This window comes from Myxocyprinus asiaticus, chromosome 12 (genome assembly GCF_019703515.2).
Source record: "Myxocyprinus asiaticus isolate MX2 ecotype Aquarium Trade chromosome 12, UBuf_Myxa_2, whole genome shotgun sequence".
NCBI classification, from domain to species: Eukaryota; Metazoa; Chordata; class Actinopteri; order Cypriniformes; family Catostomidae; genus Myxocyprinus; species Myxocyprinus asiaticus.
Window position 1 is genome coordinate 6,326,573 of NC_059355.1, and position 9,194 is coordinate 6,335,766.

The following is a 9,194-nucleotide window of genomic DNA, read 5'->3' on the forward strand; positions in this document are numbered from 1 at the left end:
TGGCGAGGAGAAAAGATAACATGCACTCTCCCAACCATATTTCAAAGACTTCCCCTCCCCACCTAACTTAGTCCCATAACAAGCCCTCCCTCCCTCGACTTTGATTTAAACACCTAAATGGTTGAAATACCTGCACAGCCCTGCTGCTACATGGCATGTGGCTCCAGGTCAGTGGAGCAGACCTCTCCCTGCTTACTCTAATGGGGAGAAACTCTTCACTCACTCTAAATAATCCTATTAGTCTCTCATCTCAAAATGTAAATTCCTTTTAAATTACAGAGAGAACAGTTTGTAGCATGGCAGTAAGTTGTGTGCAGATTAATTAGGTACCTGGTGATTTTTATACCAGGCGGTTTGGGTTGGTGTCAGGCTGATGCTGCCATTAACTGTTCTGCTGATCTCTCATGGAGAAATCTATATGTAAATGTTGTTATGGAAAATTTGCGTCATGGAATGCCTATCTGTCTCTACGTCTGACCATCAAAGTACACATCAAGGACTTCATGCTTGAGTGTGCCATGCTTGAAAAATACCTTTTTTATTACACTGTTTCATAAGAATTTAAATATATATTCTACAAACTTTTCACTAAACAAATGTTAATATAAAAAGAAAATCCAGAAAATATAATTAAAATATAAAATACATAAGACTATATATAATATCATAAAAAAGAAAAAGAGTGACAGGACTCAGTAAAGGTTCAAAGGAATTTCAATTAAACCAATTACCAATTATAACCAATTTATACTGTAACTGGTCTGTTATAATCAAAACTCTACAACTGCTACAAAATGGTACACTTTGTAGATATTATTTTCTTACAAGAAAAAAAAAAAGTTATCTAGTCAATTATACCAGTAATAAATCCACTGACAATGTTTCACATCTGGGTAATTCCTACTAAACTTTTCACATGTACATAATATTTTCCTGTGTATTGCACAGGTTGTTTCTGGATCCAGAATATGGAGACAGCATGGAAGCATATTTGAATCCAATGGGATGTTTATAGGCTGACGTAGTGATTAGCAAAGAGATCACGAGTCTGGCCTCTGAAAGCTTCATCATTGAAATGTAGACCATCCTTCCATGTCAATCAAGCCATTAATGAGATCCCAAGTGGTTTCATTTATAAACGAATCAGTGATTCTAATCAGCTTTGGTTCAAAAAAGATTATGTATCTAGAAACCTCTTACTTGTTTCTTTATAACTGCTTTATAACAAGTGGTTTCATATGGATAGTCTTTCACAATTAGATAACTTTGGTGTAACAATAAATCTGTCTGTAATCAATGAGGATGGCAAAATATAACAACCTGCACATCTTATTCTTGACTCTTAGGTTGTTTAATAAGGTTATAACTGGACTTAATGTTTGCAGGTTCTAGTTTTAGACTCAAGATGTTTTTATCTTTCATTGTGTCGAGGGAGCTGAAGGCTTTAAAGTGTTGCCAGAAGTGCTTCGGCTATGTGAAAATATTTAGATAAAAAAAATGTCTAAACAGCTAATCAAATGACATTGCTTTCTGAATTTGATCTACTGAGCTTAAAAATTCTTCATTCTTTCTGTATTTAGAAGCACGCAAAGTGCTCATGCCTTCCTAGAATTCACTGCAACAATCTGTGAAGCAGACCTCAAAATGCAGAAAAACAGAGAAAAAAAGGTGTAAATCCTTCACTTTATTTTCCAATACAAGCCAGAATGTTTTGAAAAAAGCTTTTAGATGGCATTTCTTGTCTTTCTTGTCTTTGATATCTGCTTCAATCGATTTTTTCAGAAGCTGGCAATATGCGGAAGATTTTCAGACTCTGTCTGTGGGTCTGAACCTGAAGCAACAACGCATTGTTATGTTCCTCATCGATAATGACACGAAGAGGAGCCCAAAAAGTTTCCTTGGGTTAAAATGGAAAGCAATCACACATCATTGGATAATCGTTGGACCAAGTAATTGCCCAGAGGACAGAGAACTACTTGGTTTTGTTTGGAATGTGTTTTTCGAATCTACACCCAAGGTCAGTTTCTGACATTAAGCACTCGAGTGGTCCAAGCACTTTGTCTACGGCAGTGTGTGTCATCACTGCATTTGAAGCTGAAGGCAGTCGAGTGCATTTCTCAGCTGACAGGCATCAAAGCATGCCGCACCTATTCAAACTTCAATACATGTGATTTTCAGAGCAGAGTAATGTGTAAAGGTCATGATCCAGAGGGTATCAACATCGAAACTAAATGCCTGGGACTTAAGCATCCACAATTTACACACCAGGCAGGTGTTCGGCCTGTTCAGAGCATGCAGATCCAAGTTCATTTGAAGCAGTAAGTAGAATTGAACCGTGGGAGGAATAGGATCATTTGAAAATCTCAGATACTTTTTACTGTCACCAGCGCTCAAGTGCATTTTATGAAAGTAATATATGCGCAAATGCGCAGGTGACTTGCACGCTCACAATGTAATCCCTAAGAGGAGTGATGATTTTTACTGAGAGGGATTCAGTGGTTAAAGCTATTTGTCATCAGCACTGACATCTCAGGCTTTGCTGGATTGGTGCAAAGTGCGAGACTCCCACTGAAGGGGACAAGTGCCCTTAAGCTGGCGTTATGTTAGATGACATGCTAACCTTCTGTAAGCAGTCAGTGGGATTGATGATCTTGGCAAGCTCCATGATGTAATAGCCATAGAAAACAAGTGGCATGTTTGAATTGAATGAGGTTCCACAACAAGAGCCGTACTCAAAAGTCACTTTCATCATGCAAGAGATTTAACCCATGACTTCATATCTAACTTTAGTGTGGAAGAGTACTTGTCTTCAATATAGTTTTGCACAGCATAGCGGTGCCAGAGTACTACCACAGTACACAAGCTTCAAAATACCGTAATTACCATTGTGTGTACAGTAGTGAATTTACCAGATGGTAGTGGCATTTCAGTTGAACTGTGTATTTGGCTAAGACTCTGCCTAACTGCGAAAACAGCATGTATCAGGGCCAAGTGCTGCAATTGTGGTTGTTCACACAGAATGCTAGACAAAGTGCAACAGAATGGAACGGAACATAGGATGTCCAACTTAACCCACCAAGAATTAATAACTACATCATTCAGTCTGTCATTCCTGGTCTGTCCTGTTGGCAATCTCCTAGTCTTTCCTCTGTGTGCCTACCTGGTCCACCATGCCACCATTGCCTGCCACTCCGCCCTGGTCTGCCCCGCCAATGTCCCCTTGGTCTTCCACGCCTGCCACTCCCCGTTGTTCTGTGCCTCCGGTGCCCTCTTGGTCTACCCTAACTGTCTCTGTTTTGGTTCCCTGTAGGTTATTTTTTTGTGTCTATGGGTTTCTGTTATCATTGTTCTGTGCCATGTGTTTTACCTTCCCTCTTGTTAGTCCTTGATTGTGTTAATTAGCTTTACCTTTTATTTGCCTGCCTTTTTATTTGTGCTGGTTCATTTTTTTCTAGTTTCTAGTAATCTTGTCCGTTTTTGTTTTCCCTGTTGGTCCTGAACTTGTTTTCCTCATGTTTTTTTTGCTTATATATTTTCGCTTCTAAGTCTGTGTCTGAGTCCTGGAGTGCGTTGGAGTAACCTAAGTTAAAGTGCTTTGCTCAAGGGCACAATGGTATTAACTCATGGATCACCTTTTGAGGGTGCTATGAGGGGTTTGAACCTACAAACTTTAACCACAATCTTTAATCATTATACCATAGCACCATACAGCATGCATTCAAATCCTCATGTAGGCAATATTGGGATCAATCTGTAAGCATTTGTTACTGATCACTTGTTGTGGGGCCTCAGCAAATGCTTGGGCAAATAGCTTGAAGAGCCAGCACAAGCTCATGACAGTGCTGAGCAGCAGAACGGCCTTGAAGTCATGTTGGTGAAGCCACACTCCTGTCAAAGCCACTGATAAATGTTCCCTGGGGTCACACCACCCTCTGGGACCTCATATAGGCTGACCCATCCGATCAGAAACACAGCCGGTGGAGGTGCCAACACAACTGCAGGCTCCCCGAACAGTGTAATGACTTACAAAGACAAACATCCATACATTCACACATATGCTCACCTGTTGTATAAGCTAATATTACAACCCTAGTAGTGTGTTCATATTAATGAATTTGTGGCAAAGCCATGACAGAGTTTTGTCATCCATTTAATACATTGACTTTTATTTTTAATATAGGCATAAATTACTTTTTTTACCTATTAAAGATTAATATATATATATATATATATATTTTTTTTTTATTTATTTTTTTTTAAACCAGTAAATCTAAGGAAAATCTGAGGTTACAGAGATTGATAGAACATTCCATTTAAATAATGGTCTTAGGCCATACTAATACATTTTCAGTTGAAACGAATTGATTTTGCTACGTTTACTCATCCATACTGAACGGAGACTTTCGAAAAAGTTCTCTAGTTCTGCATGATGTTAGGAAACAGAGAACTGAGTTTTCAACACAGCTCCTGAGTTCTGAACTCAGTTTCCCAAACTGACAAGCTAAAAAGTGTGCAAAACTCATCTAAACCCAGTTAACAAACCAGTCTGACAAAGCCAAGACTAGTCAGCCAGGGTTGTTGTTTTTTATCAGCAGGCTTAGCAAAGTAAGGCCTGAAACATACTCTACATACTCTTATGTGAGCGCAGACAGCAATAAAAACTTTGTTAGGTTTTAAATTATAAAGTAGATAAATATACTGTAAAAAATAAGATTTTTTTGGACACTTTCTGGTTGTCATGCCATAATATCCATTCTTAGCTGATGAACTACACCTTTGTATATACGTTCCGTAAACACATATTATGTTCAAAACAGAATAGGACTTACACTAGAAAAATGATCAGCTACACTTTCATCTGTCAGGAAAAACATACTTGACAAAAAAGGTGAGTTAGAGAGGGTGCCTGACATTATAGTCAGTGATTCATTGGGTGCTTCTGATGTTGCCAAGAAACAAAATTATCTGCATCCGAAAGTTTTTATGGCTTATGTAGATTTATATTACCATTGTCCTCAAAATTTATGGCAACAATTTTTCACAGATACAGGATCCATAATGTTTAAATCTCGTATCTGTTGCTGATTTCCTTAATATAAAAGTAGATTCCTCTGAGAGGTGAGTTTAGGCAAAGTTGCTCTTCCACAAGCACCTGCATAGCTACAGAATGTGGAGGTTAGTATCCAAAAGACATTGTCATTGGACTGTAACAGATTATTTATGAATTGGTTTTGATGCAGACCTATGTTTCCTCAAAAACTTTCAAAATTATGACTGTATGTCTTGTGAATTATACTGTTCTAACACTGTTTAACTTTTGTAACACTTTTTGTTAACTTCTGTAACAGTTTTAACTGACTTTCATGATTTAATGTCAAGAAAATATCCTTAAGTAGTTACACTGTCTGATTTCAGTATTTTTGGACATACAGTATATAGAGTAACAATCTTTCTGCACAAATATGATCATATGAAAAATCACTGTGCTAGTTCCGAAAACTTTCCCACCTAATTTCAGACAAAGACTTTATTCACGCTAGTGCCATCACCATTTTTAATGGGAATGACAACGAGGCTGTGAGGGATAGACTTACAGTCTCTTCAATGGGCTCTGCTGCAGTTTAAAGTGTTTTTGGATCATTCCGTGGACAAGCAGCCACAGACCTGAACGAGCTCACAGATACTGTGACATCATATATCAGTTTCTGTGAAAACATGTGCATCCCTACTAGAACATTTTTATCATTCAATAACGATAAACCATGGTTTACAAGAAAACTCAGACAGCTTCGTCATGCCAAAGAGGATGCTTACAGAAGTGGGGATAAAATATTGTACAACCAGGCCAGGAGCACACTGACTAAGGAAATCAGTGGCTAAAAGAAGCTACTCTGAAAAGCTGAAAAACCAGTTTTCAGTCAACGATCCTACATCTGTGTGGAAAGGCCTGAAAAACATCACCAAGTACAAGAAACCTCCCCCTTGCTCTGTAGAGAATCAAATAATGGATGATGAATTTAATGTGTTTTACTGCAGGTTTGAAAAGCCCAATCTCACACCCCTCCCCGACCTTGATCTTCACTTCACACACACACCAACACCTCCTGGAACCCCCCTCCAACCCCCTCCTGCTACTCAATCTGCACTTATGATCTCTGAGGAGGATGTGAGCCAGGTCATTCGGAAACAAAAGACTAAGAAAGCTTCAGGCCCAGACGGTGTTTCACCTGCCTGTCTGAAAGTCTGCGCTGACCAACTGGCCCCCATCTTCACACAGATCTTCAATAGATCACTGGAGCAGTGTGAAGTTCCCTGCTGCTTCAAACGCTCCACCATCATTCTAGTCCACCCCCCCCCCCCCCCCCCCATTTGAGAGACTGGTTTTGGCCCACCTGAAGGACATCACTGGACCCCTGCTGGACCCCCTTCAGTTTGCTTACCGAACAAATAGGTCTGTGGATGATGCTGTCAATATGGGACTGCATTATATCCAGCAACACCTCGACAGACCAGGGACTTATGCAAGGATCCCATTTGTAGACTTCAGGTCAGCCTTCAATACCATCATGCCTGATCTTCTCTCAACCAATCTGACCCAGCTCTCCGTGCCCACCCCAATCTGTCGATGGATCACCAGCTTTCTGACAGATAGGCAGCAGCTAGTGAGACTGGGGAAACTCACATCCGGGAGTTAGTTAGTTAGTAGTGAGTGTCACTATTAGCACTGGTGCTCCTCAGGGATGTGTTCTCTCTCCACTGCTCTTCTCCCTGTACACGAATCACTCTACTGCAAAAGACCCCACTGTCAAGCTCCTGAAGTTTGCAGATGACACCACGGTCATCGGCCTCATCCGCAAAGGTGACGAGTCTGCATACAGACTGGGGGTTGAACAGCTGGCTGTCTGGTGCGGTCACAACAACCTTGAGCTGAACATGCTCAGAACAGTGGAGATGATATTAGACTTCAGGAAAAATCCCCCACACTCCCCCCCTCACCATCCTGAACAGCTTTGTGGCAGCAGTGGAGTCATTCAGGTTCCTGGGCTCTACCACCTCTCAGGACCTAAGTGGGACACCCACATAGACTCAGCAGAAGCTGTACTTCCTTCACCAGCTGAAGATTTCAACCTGCCACAGGAGCTGCTGACACAGTTCTACTCGGCTGTCATTGAGTCTGTCCTGTGTACATCTATACCTGTCTGGTTTGGTTCAGCCACCAAATCAGACAGAAGGAAACTACAACGGACAGTCAGGACTGCTGAGAGGATTATTGGTGCCCCCCACCATCCTCCAAGACCTGTATGTCTCCAGAGTGAGGAAACGTGCAGGTAGAATCACTCTGGACCCCACACACCCTACCCACTCCCTCTTTGAACTCTTACCCTCTGGCTGGCGCTACAGAGCACTGATCGCCAGGACATCCAGGCACAAGAACAGTTTTTACCCTCAGGCCATTTTCCTCATGAACATTTAAACTGTCTCAGGACTCCCCCATAGTGCAATAATGTAAATTCATATCTCATGTACATATGCAAATTCACATATTTAATTAAATAACTGTACATACCCCTACCTTGCACATACATTACCACTTGCACATGTACATACATACACCATTCTGTTATATGTCCTATTATTTGTATGTCTATTTATACTCTTACCTTGTTTTATATTCTGTGTCTCACTGTAATGTTCTGTGTGCACTTGTTTCTCCTATCACCAAATTTTTTTTCCCTAATGCACGAGAGAACACTTGGCAATAAAGCTCATTCTGATTCTGAAAACATTGATAAAATAGATGTCCAACAACATTCAGTATACAAAGAACTCCAGACAACATGAGTTGTGGAAAATCAGATGTGATTTAAGAGCTTTATACATCTTTATACCGTTCGTGCCATTGAAGAAATGGTAAGTCTATCCCTCACAGCCTCAGTCATTCCCATTAAAAATCAAATATTTTGGAAAAGCGCCACCATGTGGACATACCAAATATGTGCTCATTTTATGGTTGCCATTTTAAATAAAGCACAATGTTGTTGTTTTTCATTTTATTTCATTTTTTGACATTATTAAATTTTTGTAGTAATAATCAGGACTATACATGGGCATGATTCAGGGGGAATGGGGAAGGTAAAAGGTAAAACTATTAACATGATCTCTATTTTTTATGATGTAAACACATTTCTGCATTGAAGCGTTTTTGTACTTGGAAGGCTCTGCCCTCCAAAACAGTGAGTTAATATAGATGTTGGTTTTATGGTTTCTGTTATTAACACCTGCAGCTTGACTGAACTCATAACTCATGTTTTTATGTTATGGTAATTTTGTCACCCAATATGCATGCCAAATATGCAGTTCAATTCTTGTTGCTTTATTTAACATCTTACATCATGCTATGAAGCTGTCAACACTATTAATCTAAAACAGAAATAATCCCCTGACTTCGGCTTTAAGATGTGCAAATTTTGCTGCCATCCAGTGAAAAGATGGGCAGCAAAGGATATGCACTGTTTTAACATGTCAAAAGTCAGAACTTCTGTGATGGGAAATATTATTGCTTATATTTTATTTTGCATTCCATTACACAATGTAAACTAGATAAAAAAAAATTAAAAAAACCTGTGTTGTTCAAAGGTTGCAGTAATCTAATATTGTAGTAGACAATTGCTTTCACATATTATGTGTTTATGGTATGTATTTATGCCATTAATATCCCATAAGGTTACACTGTCTTGTTATAAACACTGTCTAAGAGTATGAGCCAAGAGAATAATTTATATCAGTATTCACTGAAATCTGACCATAGTTGAGGTTTGGAGAAATGAACACATCTCATGTAGAAAGGGTTTGACAGCTGTCATTTACATAATGTCTGTTTCTAAAACAATATCAGTAAGAGAACACTGCTGTTTAATCTCTTTTATTAAACCATTTTAAATTTATAGGGTGTTTTGCAACAGGATCTAAACAGGGGACATGATTTATGATTTATGAACATACACATCACAGTTTATATATGTGAAATAGGGCTCACCGGTAGTTCAGCTCGTTGCGCTATATGGGTAGAAGGTGATGTCATCTGAGCACTGAAATATGTGATCCATTGTCAGGTGGTTAACAAGACAAACTCATTATCCCTGAATAAAGGAATGGCTAAAATGGCATTATCTGGCCACTGAACCAAAGGGTTA